Source organism: Nicotiana sylvestris, chromosome 10 (assembly GCF_000393655.2).
Source record: "Nicotiana sylvestris chromosome 10, ASM39365v2, whole genome shotgun sequence".
NCBI lineage: Eukaryota > Viridiplantae > Streptophyta > Magnoliopsida > Solanales > Solanaceae > Nicotiana > Nicotiana sylvestris.
Window position 1 is genome coordinate 130,676,332 of NC_091066.1, and position 9,561 is coordinate 130,685,892.

At 35.9% G+C, this 9,561-nt stretch overlaps 1 pseudogene; it reads left to right on the forward strand.

The window, feature by feature from the left end:
* Positions 1-2,270: 2,270 nt before the first annotated feature.
* Positions 2,271-7,044, forward strand: LOC104224571 (putative potassium transporter 12; annotated as a pseudogene).
* Positions 7,045-9,561: the final 2,517 nt, after the last annotated feature.

Consider the following 9,561-nt stretch of genomic DNA (forward strand, 5'->3'; position numbering starts at 1 on the left):
CATTCTCCAAATCTGGAATACTTGTAGAGTTGCTTCAAAATGTGCTATCCACAAAGGAGATAGCTTCAATTTCCTCAATGATAATTAGATCCCTAACACCAACTTCATTAGAAGCATGGTTGAGGGCCCCCTACCCCTACTGATCAATCCATTAAGGTTGCCACTGTTTACAATAATGGTAACTAGAATACATCCTCTTTGTCCATCACTCTTTCGAACAATGTCACCAACATCCTCAGGTCCAACTTCATTCTCACTGTTAGTAGTAAAGAGGATAAAATGATATGGGGGCTTACCAGCAATGATATTTTTAGCACTAGAGCAGCCTATCATTTAATTGACTCTAAAACCCTCTCTATTATAGGTACCTCCACTAAAAACTTCAACTGGATCTGGACCCTTCTAGTACCTAACAAGATCAAGACTTTCTTTTGGCTCCTCCACCATGAAAAACTTCCCCCTGGTGCATTCCTCTATAAAATTGCAGTCAATATTGACTCTATTTGTGGCTTTTGCTCTAACAATATTCAAACTATTACCCATATCTTCTTTGACTGTCCAAATGCTTAGCTTTTCAGGCATGGGCGAAGCTACATGTTGTAAAGGGCGGTCAATTGACCACCCTTCGTCGGAAAATTACACTGCATGTATAGGTAAAATATTAGATTTTAGAGGTATATAACACAAATTGAACACTCTTTCTCGGAAAATTTTTTCACTTCTTTCATGTTTGAACACCCTTGAGTAAATTTCTGGCTTTGCCACTGAATTTCAGGGATAGTTTAAGCCAATTTTGCACCAACAAGTGCTGCCACAATGATCTCATCTTCACTAGCCAAGTTTGGACTCATACATGGGACAAGTTAAAAGAAAAACCTTCAACAATAATTTGTCCTGGGAACTTCTGCTCCTTTTCAGCTTCTGGCATATATGGCTGACTAGAAACTACAATCTCTTTAGCAAAAAAAAAAAAAAGGACCCTACCTCAGCTACCAATACCATATCCACCTAATTTGGGAGGGGTTCGAGTTTAGCATAGAGGGGAAGTGTGGAAACACTATAGATCCTCCTAATTTGGGAGGGGTTTAAAAAAAAAAGACCCTACCTCAGCTACCAATACCCTACCGTTAGGTTCTGGGTTCGAGTCACCATGGAAGGGAAGTGTGGAAACACTATAGATCCTCCTAATTTGGGAGGGGTTTAAAAAAAAATACCATATCCAAAGCCACTAAATACCGTATTGTTTTTGGTAAAGAGGTAGCTGTTTGTAAAGTTACCATTAATGTTAAATAGGAGCCTCCTGAATGGGGTTACTATAATCTAAACACATATGGTGCAGCTCTAGGTAACCCAGGGAAAGGAGGCACTACTCGTGTCTTCAGGAACTCCAATGCTGACTGGTAATAGGATTTATGGTCAGCCTCCCACACACTTCTAACACTCATTCTGAATTAACAGCTCTAGTGCAGGGACTGCAAATAGCTGATGACAGGAACCCCACTCCACTGGAAATAGCTATTGGCTCAACTAAAGTTATCAGAATACTAAATTTGGGTAATGACATTTATGATCCTATTATCTCTGAGTGCAGGTTGCTGATTTAAAAGCTGGACAGGACAAGGATCAAGCACAGCTACATGAAACAGAATAGAGTAGCTAATCTTTTGGAAAAGGAAGGAGCCAAGAAGGAAGTTTTTTGGAGATTGACTGTGCTAGTAGTTCCTCCTGTATTTGCAAATAAAGCTTTTTTTGGCAAATATCTTAGGAACTACTTTTCCTAGACATGTTTTGGAATGTAATAGTGATAGCCTTCATACATTGGCTCAATATCCAAATTTGGCAGGGGATTATAATATGCCCCTTGATGTATCTATTCAAATAACCTGATTAGATATATAAATGCATCCTTTAAACCGAAAAAAAAAAAAAAAGTTTTAAATTTCTTACGCAAGAAAAGATGGTTCCATTTGTTACGAGATTTTATTTTATTTTATTTTATTACTAAGTCAGCATCTGACAATCATGCATTTTAACTAATATTAGAAAGGGAAGAAAACAAAAGAAGATAAAACCAATCCAGTATTTTCATGCTGATGGAAACTGTCAACGTTATTCGGCGAATCCGTTGTTCTGTTACTATTACATGACACGTTTTAGGCTCCCAAGGAATGTTAATTACTAATTCTAACAAAACATCCGGTGTTACACGTGCTAGATTTATTAGGAAACAAAATTATTGTACTGAGGAAAATCAGAACCCAACACCGCAACCAATAAGAAAACAAATGAACAACCTTTGTCAGAAAATGATTGAGCTGATAATGTTGTACGTAGTTACACTATAGTTAAAAACAACTTTTGTCAGAAACTGATTGAAGCAAAAATGGTGTACTAATTATTTAGTCTTGTAGTGAAGATTTCTTGTTTTCTTGAAGAGGTGACAGAATGAGTAAAGAAGAGATTGAGGAGAGCAGTGTAACAGAGGGATTATTGAGGAGAAATGGTAGTAGTGGAGGAAGTACTGGATCATTGAGGTGGGTTGATGGTAATGAATTAGTCGATCAAGATGTAGTGGTTGATAATAATGAGGAGATTAGAGAAAGTAATTATGGATCTGTTAGGAGAAGGCTTAAGAAACCAAAAAGAGTGGATTCTTTAGATGTTGAATCTATGCAGATTAAAGGAGCTCATGGTAGCCAACACAAACAGGTAATTTTACAAGATTTAACTTTTATGTCCGGACAATACAAAAATTTTTACTGAATAATTGTCGTTTATTCCATAATAACAGGTTAGTTTAGTTTTATCAAGTTTCCAATTAATGTTTATCATAGAGATTTACATCTAATTATATTGTAAGTGACTTGATTGCATAAATTTACACAAACTTAAACTCAATTTTTAGAAACATTTAACTTATACATTGACAGCCTAAAAGAACTTTTATACTATAAAGTATTTGAACTTGTTGTACGTAGTAGGTAATCCTTTTTTTCCAGGTTACTAATCCCACTTTTATGAACAGTAATTATCATTTAAAATTCTGAATAGTTTAAAATTTATCTTATACTTTTAATGTATAGAAGTTAAACGGCATCTCTGAGATTCTGTGCTGATATGGTTTCTTTAAAAGTTAAATGTCTTATGACCGTTTTGCCTTTCCTGTTGTGTTTCATTAGCTTATGGGTCTGTTTGATTAAATAAGTTAAATAAGCTTTTCTTATTGAGAGCACTGTGGACCAAGAAAATGTAGTCTAAATTATAGTATATGTCTTTGGAGAATGAGTAAGTTACCTTTTTTATAATCGTGGTGTCTGGTCAGTTTGCGAGCAATTAGACTAATTTCACGAGATACCTGCTACCTCTAAGCAGTAATAGGTACCAAATACTTCATCCACCAAGGTTTGGACAAATGTGAAGAAATCACCTAGTATGTTTGTCTTTGCTGGGATTTGAACCTGAGATCTTAGATTCTCAGCCTACTTCATTGACCACTAAGCTACCTTATGACAAGTCATTACCAAATTTCAAGTCTGAGATTTGCAGGAACAAATTCCTGTCCATTAATTTGGAAGAAATACCTTAGAAATTACATTAATCAGAAAAATATATACAAAAAGATGATCTTAAAGAACAACTTCAGAATTCCTTAATAAACCATTAGTCATGAAAAGGATCCTAGATAGACATAGAAATGCATGTGCTCTCCCTTTTGATTGTACCTGTTTCTAAAACTAGCATCATTTCTGATTACATTCTTGACTAATTTCTGTCACTTGTACAAAACAGGATGTGCCTCTTTTGGCTACTCTTGCTCTAGCATTTCAAACACTTGGTGTGGTATATGGTGACATGGGCACAAGCCCTTTATATGTTTTCTCAGATGTATTCAGCAAAGTCCACATCACTTCAGAAGTAGATGTCTTAGGGGCATTGTCAATTGTGTTTTACACAATTGCGCTCATTCCTCTAATGAAGTATGTATTCATAGTGCTTAAGGCCAATGACAATGGAGAAGGTATATATATAGGGCAGTTACCAAAAGTATCTTTTGTTCTCAACTTGTCATATGCTGAGATTCTAGTAGATAATGTTTTTTTTTATACATGGCAGGAGGAACTTTTGCACTGTATTCATTGATTTGCAGATATGCAAATGTCAATCTTCTTCAGAATCGTACGCCTGCTGATGAATGTATCTCAAGTTTTAAGCTCAAATTGCCCACTCCTGAGCTAGAAAGGGCTGTGTACATAAAGGAGATATTGGAACGTAAATCGTTGCTGAAAACACTTCTCTTATTGTTGGTTTTGATGGGAACGTCAATGATAATAGGGGATGGTATCTTGACTCCAGCAATAGCAGGTACTTTGTCTTAGTTTCATCATCTTGAAATGGATTGCAGAATTTACTTTTGTGTCGTTTGAATAGAAATTATATACAATATGGCTGTAAAAGTTTTTCTTTTTGGGCAGTTATGTCTGCTGTTAGTGGACTGCAGGGTAGGGTACCAGGATTTGATACAGGTGATTTTGCTTCTATGTTTAAAATGACTGCATTTGGCAACTTCTAAGAAGCTCAGATAATTTTGCTTTATTGAAAACATTAATATGATTGATATTGCATGCAGATGCTCTTGTCATAATTTCAATTATCATCCTTGGCGCATTATTCAGCATACAGAGATTTGGGTCAAATAAAGTTGGTTTCACTTTTGCTCCGGCCCTTGCGTTGTGGTTCTTCAGTCTGGGGTCTATAGGAATTTACAATCTGCTGAAGTATGACGTAACAGTTATAAGGGCTGTAAATCCAGCTTATATCTATCTATTCTTCAAGAAGAACTCGAGCAAAGGATGGTCCGCTCTTGGTGGCTGTGTATTATGCATCACAGGTGCGCGAAGTTATTGTTCTCCTTTCATTTGCTCTATAGTTAAAAAAGAATTTGGCATACTTAGAGATCCGAGTAATGGATGCCTCTGCCAATATGTATATGTATACCTAATGGAAATATGTGGATTGAGATATCGGTAAATTTTACAGAAGACTGCCTAGAAGCTCCTTTTCTATAGAGTGCCAGTATACATCTGATTAGAGGACATAGTTTTGACACTATTTTAAATTTGCAGGAGCAGAAGCGATGTTTGCGGATTGAGGTCATTTTACTGTGAAGTCTATACAGGTGTTTTTTCTTTGTCCTTTCCCTCTTTTCAACTTACCATAATATAATATCTGCAACAATTGTTTCATTTCTGATGCAAGTTGACTGTTGCAGATTGCCTTCACAAGCGTGGTTTTCCCCTGCCTTCTGTTGGCCTACTTAGGTCAAGCTGCTTTTCTTATGCAACACCCTCAGTCAGCTGGCAGAATATTTTACGATTCAGTCCCAAGTAATAATCGCGCTAATGTTCAGCTCTAAATATTTTCTTTCCGCAATCTCTCTACAGCTATTTAGGAGTTAAATGTTTCTATAGCAAGTGCTCATTGACACTCAAGATTCTTTTTTTGTGAACAAGCAGATAGTCTCTTCTGGCCAGTTTTTGCGATAGCAACTGTAGCTGCTATAATTGCAAGCCAGGCCATGGTATCTGCTTCGTTTTCATGTGTTAAGCAAGCCATGGCTCTCGGATGCTTCCCTAGGGTGAAGATTATTCACACCTCAAAAGAGCACATGGGTCAAATCTACATTCCAGTCATTAATTGGTTTTTGATGATAATGTGCATGCTCGTGGTTGCTGCATTTAGGAGTACAACAAGTATAGCCAATGCATACGGTTAGTGTCTCTCTTTAACTATATATTCGAGTTATTAATAGGATACTAGTTTATTCCAGTCTTTACAATATATTCCTTGTTTGTTCATACTGAGAGTAGACTCTTTTCTGTTGCAGGCATAGCTGAAGTCGGTGTCATGATCGTTACCACCACTTTGGTTACAATTGTAATGCTACTAATATGGCAAACAAATTTGCTTCTTGCTTTGTGGTTTCCATTGGTATTTGGCACAATGGAGCTCATTTATATGTCTGCTGTTTTATCAAAGATCTTGGAAGGTGGTTGGCTTCCACTTGTTTTCGCCTCTCTTTTCCTCTGTGTCATGTATATCTGGAACTATGGAAGTGTTTTAAAATATCAGAGTGAAGTTAAGCAGAAAATTTCGATGGATTTTATGGACGAGCTTGGATGTTCGTTGGGGACAGTACGAGTACCAGGGATCGGTTTACTATATAATGAACTGGTTCAACGCATTCCATCTATTTTAAGTCAGTTTCTATTGGACCTTCCGGCTATTCATTCTGTAATAGTCTTTGTGTGCATCAAATATGTGCCAGTTCCTGTTGTCCCTCAAGAAGAACGTTTCTTGTTTCGAAGGATTTGTCCTAAGGACTATCATATGTTTCGTTGTGTAGCTCGATATGGCTATAAAGATGTCAGAAAAGAAGACCATCATTCATTCGAACAACTTCTGGTTGATAGCCTTGAGAAGTTTCTAAGAAAGGAAGCACTTGATCTTGCTTTAGAAAACAAACTGTCCCAACCTGAGTTTGACAGCAATTCTGTGATGGCGCCAAGGGACAACGCTGAAGTTGGCGTGGACGAGCTTAAGGTACCATTAATGCACGATCAAAGATTAGAGATCGGGACATCTACCTCAGAACCATCAATAATAGCATCAGTAGATGATGATCCTGGTTTAGAATACGAGCTCTCAGCACTTCGCGAAGCCATAGAATCAGGATTTACATATTTGCTAGGACACGGGGACGTGAGGGCGAAGAAAAACTCATGGTTTATCAAGAAACTAACCATAAATTACTTATATGCAATCCTTAGGAGGAATTGTAGAGGAGGGGTTGCAACAATGAGGGTACCTCACATGAACATCATCCAAGTTGGAATGACATACATGGTTTAAGCTCTTGTTGCAGCCTTAGTATTCTGAAATACAAACATGTAGTAATGTTATTCTCCTTGTAGTATTGCAGTTACAACCTTGAATATGGGTTCAGACTTTTGTAAGTGCCCAATGGACTTGAGTTTTGAATATGATGTGGTGAAATTCAAAAATAGCAAGATTTATAAGTGGTAATTGAAAAATAGCCACAGTTTCAAAATTAATCGAAATTAGCCACTTTTCATGTAAAAGATAAATTTGAACGAAAGCATGTTCAAAATCCGAAAAATATTCCAGCATAATATAATGGAATTCCAACATAATACATCGATCCAACATAATATGCTGCAAGTTCATACACAGGTGCTCCAATCTCCAGTATATTATGCTGGAACTTTCCGTGTATTGGAGTTCCAGCATAATATGCTGGAAATTCATACACAGATTCACCAATCTCCAGTATATTATGCTGGAACTTTCCGTGTTGCAGCAAAATAGTGACTATTTTTCAATAATTTTGCAAGTACTGGCTATTTTCAATTACCAGTCTAAAAACTGGCTAGCCCGTGCTATTTTCACCGTACTAAACTTTGGGGACTACATGCCCAAATAAAACAACAAGCTACATACCTTGTTGGGTAATTCTTTTTTGCTTTTCTCTCATGCTCTAGTGCTAAGGTACTTGAAGAATAGAATTAGAAGCTTTCCCAATTTCTCATTTTTATGATGGTGGTTAATCCAATGAAATATTAATAATTTAATTACATACATTTATTGGAAGGTTGTCTTATTCTTGATTGGATATCGGGTATCAGATGGAATAGTTGAGGTGTGCGTAAATTGAAAGGGACAATATTGTTTGCTGCTAGAACTACTATCTCATATTCTTAAAAAAAAATGTGGGGTTTAAGTGGCCATCAACACTTTAAATAAAACAAATAAGAAAAAGTAAGAGAATTGTGTGAAAAGGTATTATCCTATGAAAATAATCTGGAGTGGTCCTAAATAAAGATGCCAAATGTAAAAGCATCATAATATTTACCTGCTATCTTTCTTTCTTTTTTTCCATGTAGTGTTCCTTTATATATCAGCATTAAGGTTTCCAAATACTCAAGAAGAAATGCCATTGAGGAAACATTTTCTATCCTTTTCATTGACACTTACATGGTCCCTTCATTGATATTCATGGCTAAGGAATCATTGATAATAAGAAAATTCTTGAACCAGCATCATTTTCACTTTTTTAACCCCTAACTTTTTTAAAATGACGATTTCTTGAAAGTAGCATTGCAGATTTTTTTTTTCATGTAATAAATTTGAATATATGAAATAAATATTGCATGTGATTTATCATTTTTACAAATTTTTCGTTAAAGAACTCGTAATGCAAATCACAATTCTGTTTTGAAAAGCTAGCGGAAATTAAGAATGGTGGTTAAGTAATTTGTATACTTTCTAGATGTGTAAGCTTAATTTTAAAATAATTGGAGTAATAAAAACAATTAAGAAGCTAACTCTCAAAAATTATTGTGATAAAGGTGTCATAAATTTAGGCAGCAGCCATTTTGTACATGGTTCAAAATAGAAAAAAAATCATGAAGTGTTCTAACAGGATGATCAGGAGATTAACAAATTAAAGAAAAGACCCCAAATTTTGGTCATACTGGGACTACTGCTGTCAATTTTTGATTTAGGAATTAGGGCTGTAGATCTAGATATTTTTGTCGCGTGGATTAGCAAGTTGCTTTTTTTTTTTCCTCAAGTATTTTAGGACAAGATGTGTACCAGAATTGTACACGCAAAAACAACGCTAACTAAAAGAATGTGAGCTATTGTGCAAAAAGAGAAAAAAAATAGAAGAATCATTCTTTCCCTAGGTTGTTTATTTCTTTAAATATGTTGACGGTAGAGTCCGAAGGGAGAATGATTTTGGTGCCATTATTAATTTTTTGACCCTCTAACAGAAGTTCGGGAAAAAAGTCCTTCCAGAATTTTCAAGTTTGCTCGCCAGGATTATTTTTATTGCATAATTTTAAATTACGCAGGAGTTACGGTGATCGTCAAGATTTTGCCACAAATCTTGACTAATCGTCAAAAAATTTCAATATTATGGCTGAAAATTCTGGTGATCGTCACAATTCAGCTGCTTTATAATTTTTGCGTTAAAAATTCTAGTGATCGTCAGAATTTTTGGTGCTTCAATATTTTGGCGGGTGCTTCACAATACTGGCCAGCGTGTTTTAAAATTCAGACACGGGGCTACTTTTCCTAAAAAAATAAATTAATGGGGTCAAAATATAACAATAATTTTAAAAAGGTTCCATCTAGCACAACTTTTAGGAATTGGAATGTAGTTCTATTTCTCCGTTTCTCACGGTGTCCAGTAACCATATAGAAGTCCGGCCTAATTTTGATTCGCGTCACATAGGATCACGAAATCTGTGGTTAAGGAGGAATGAATACCATCTATCTTACCACAGTCCTCGGTGGTCAGAGAGTATTTACTGGAATTAGTGCCATCACTCCTTTTGTGAGTTATGGCCTCGCTGTGGCCAACCAAATAATGGTACTAATGCTTTAAGTTATTTCGTCTTCCATGTAAATTGCAAAATTAACGAAGATGTCAGCGATATTAAGCTAGAAGTGTACACATATAGTGTGAAATCACCTCAT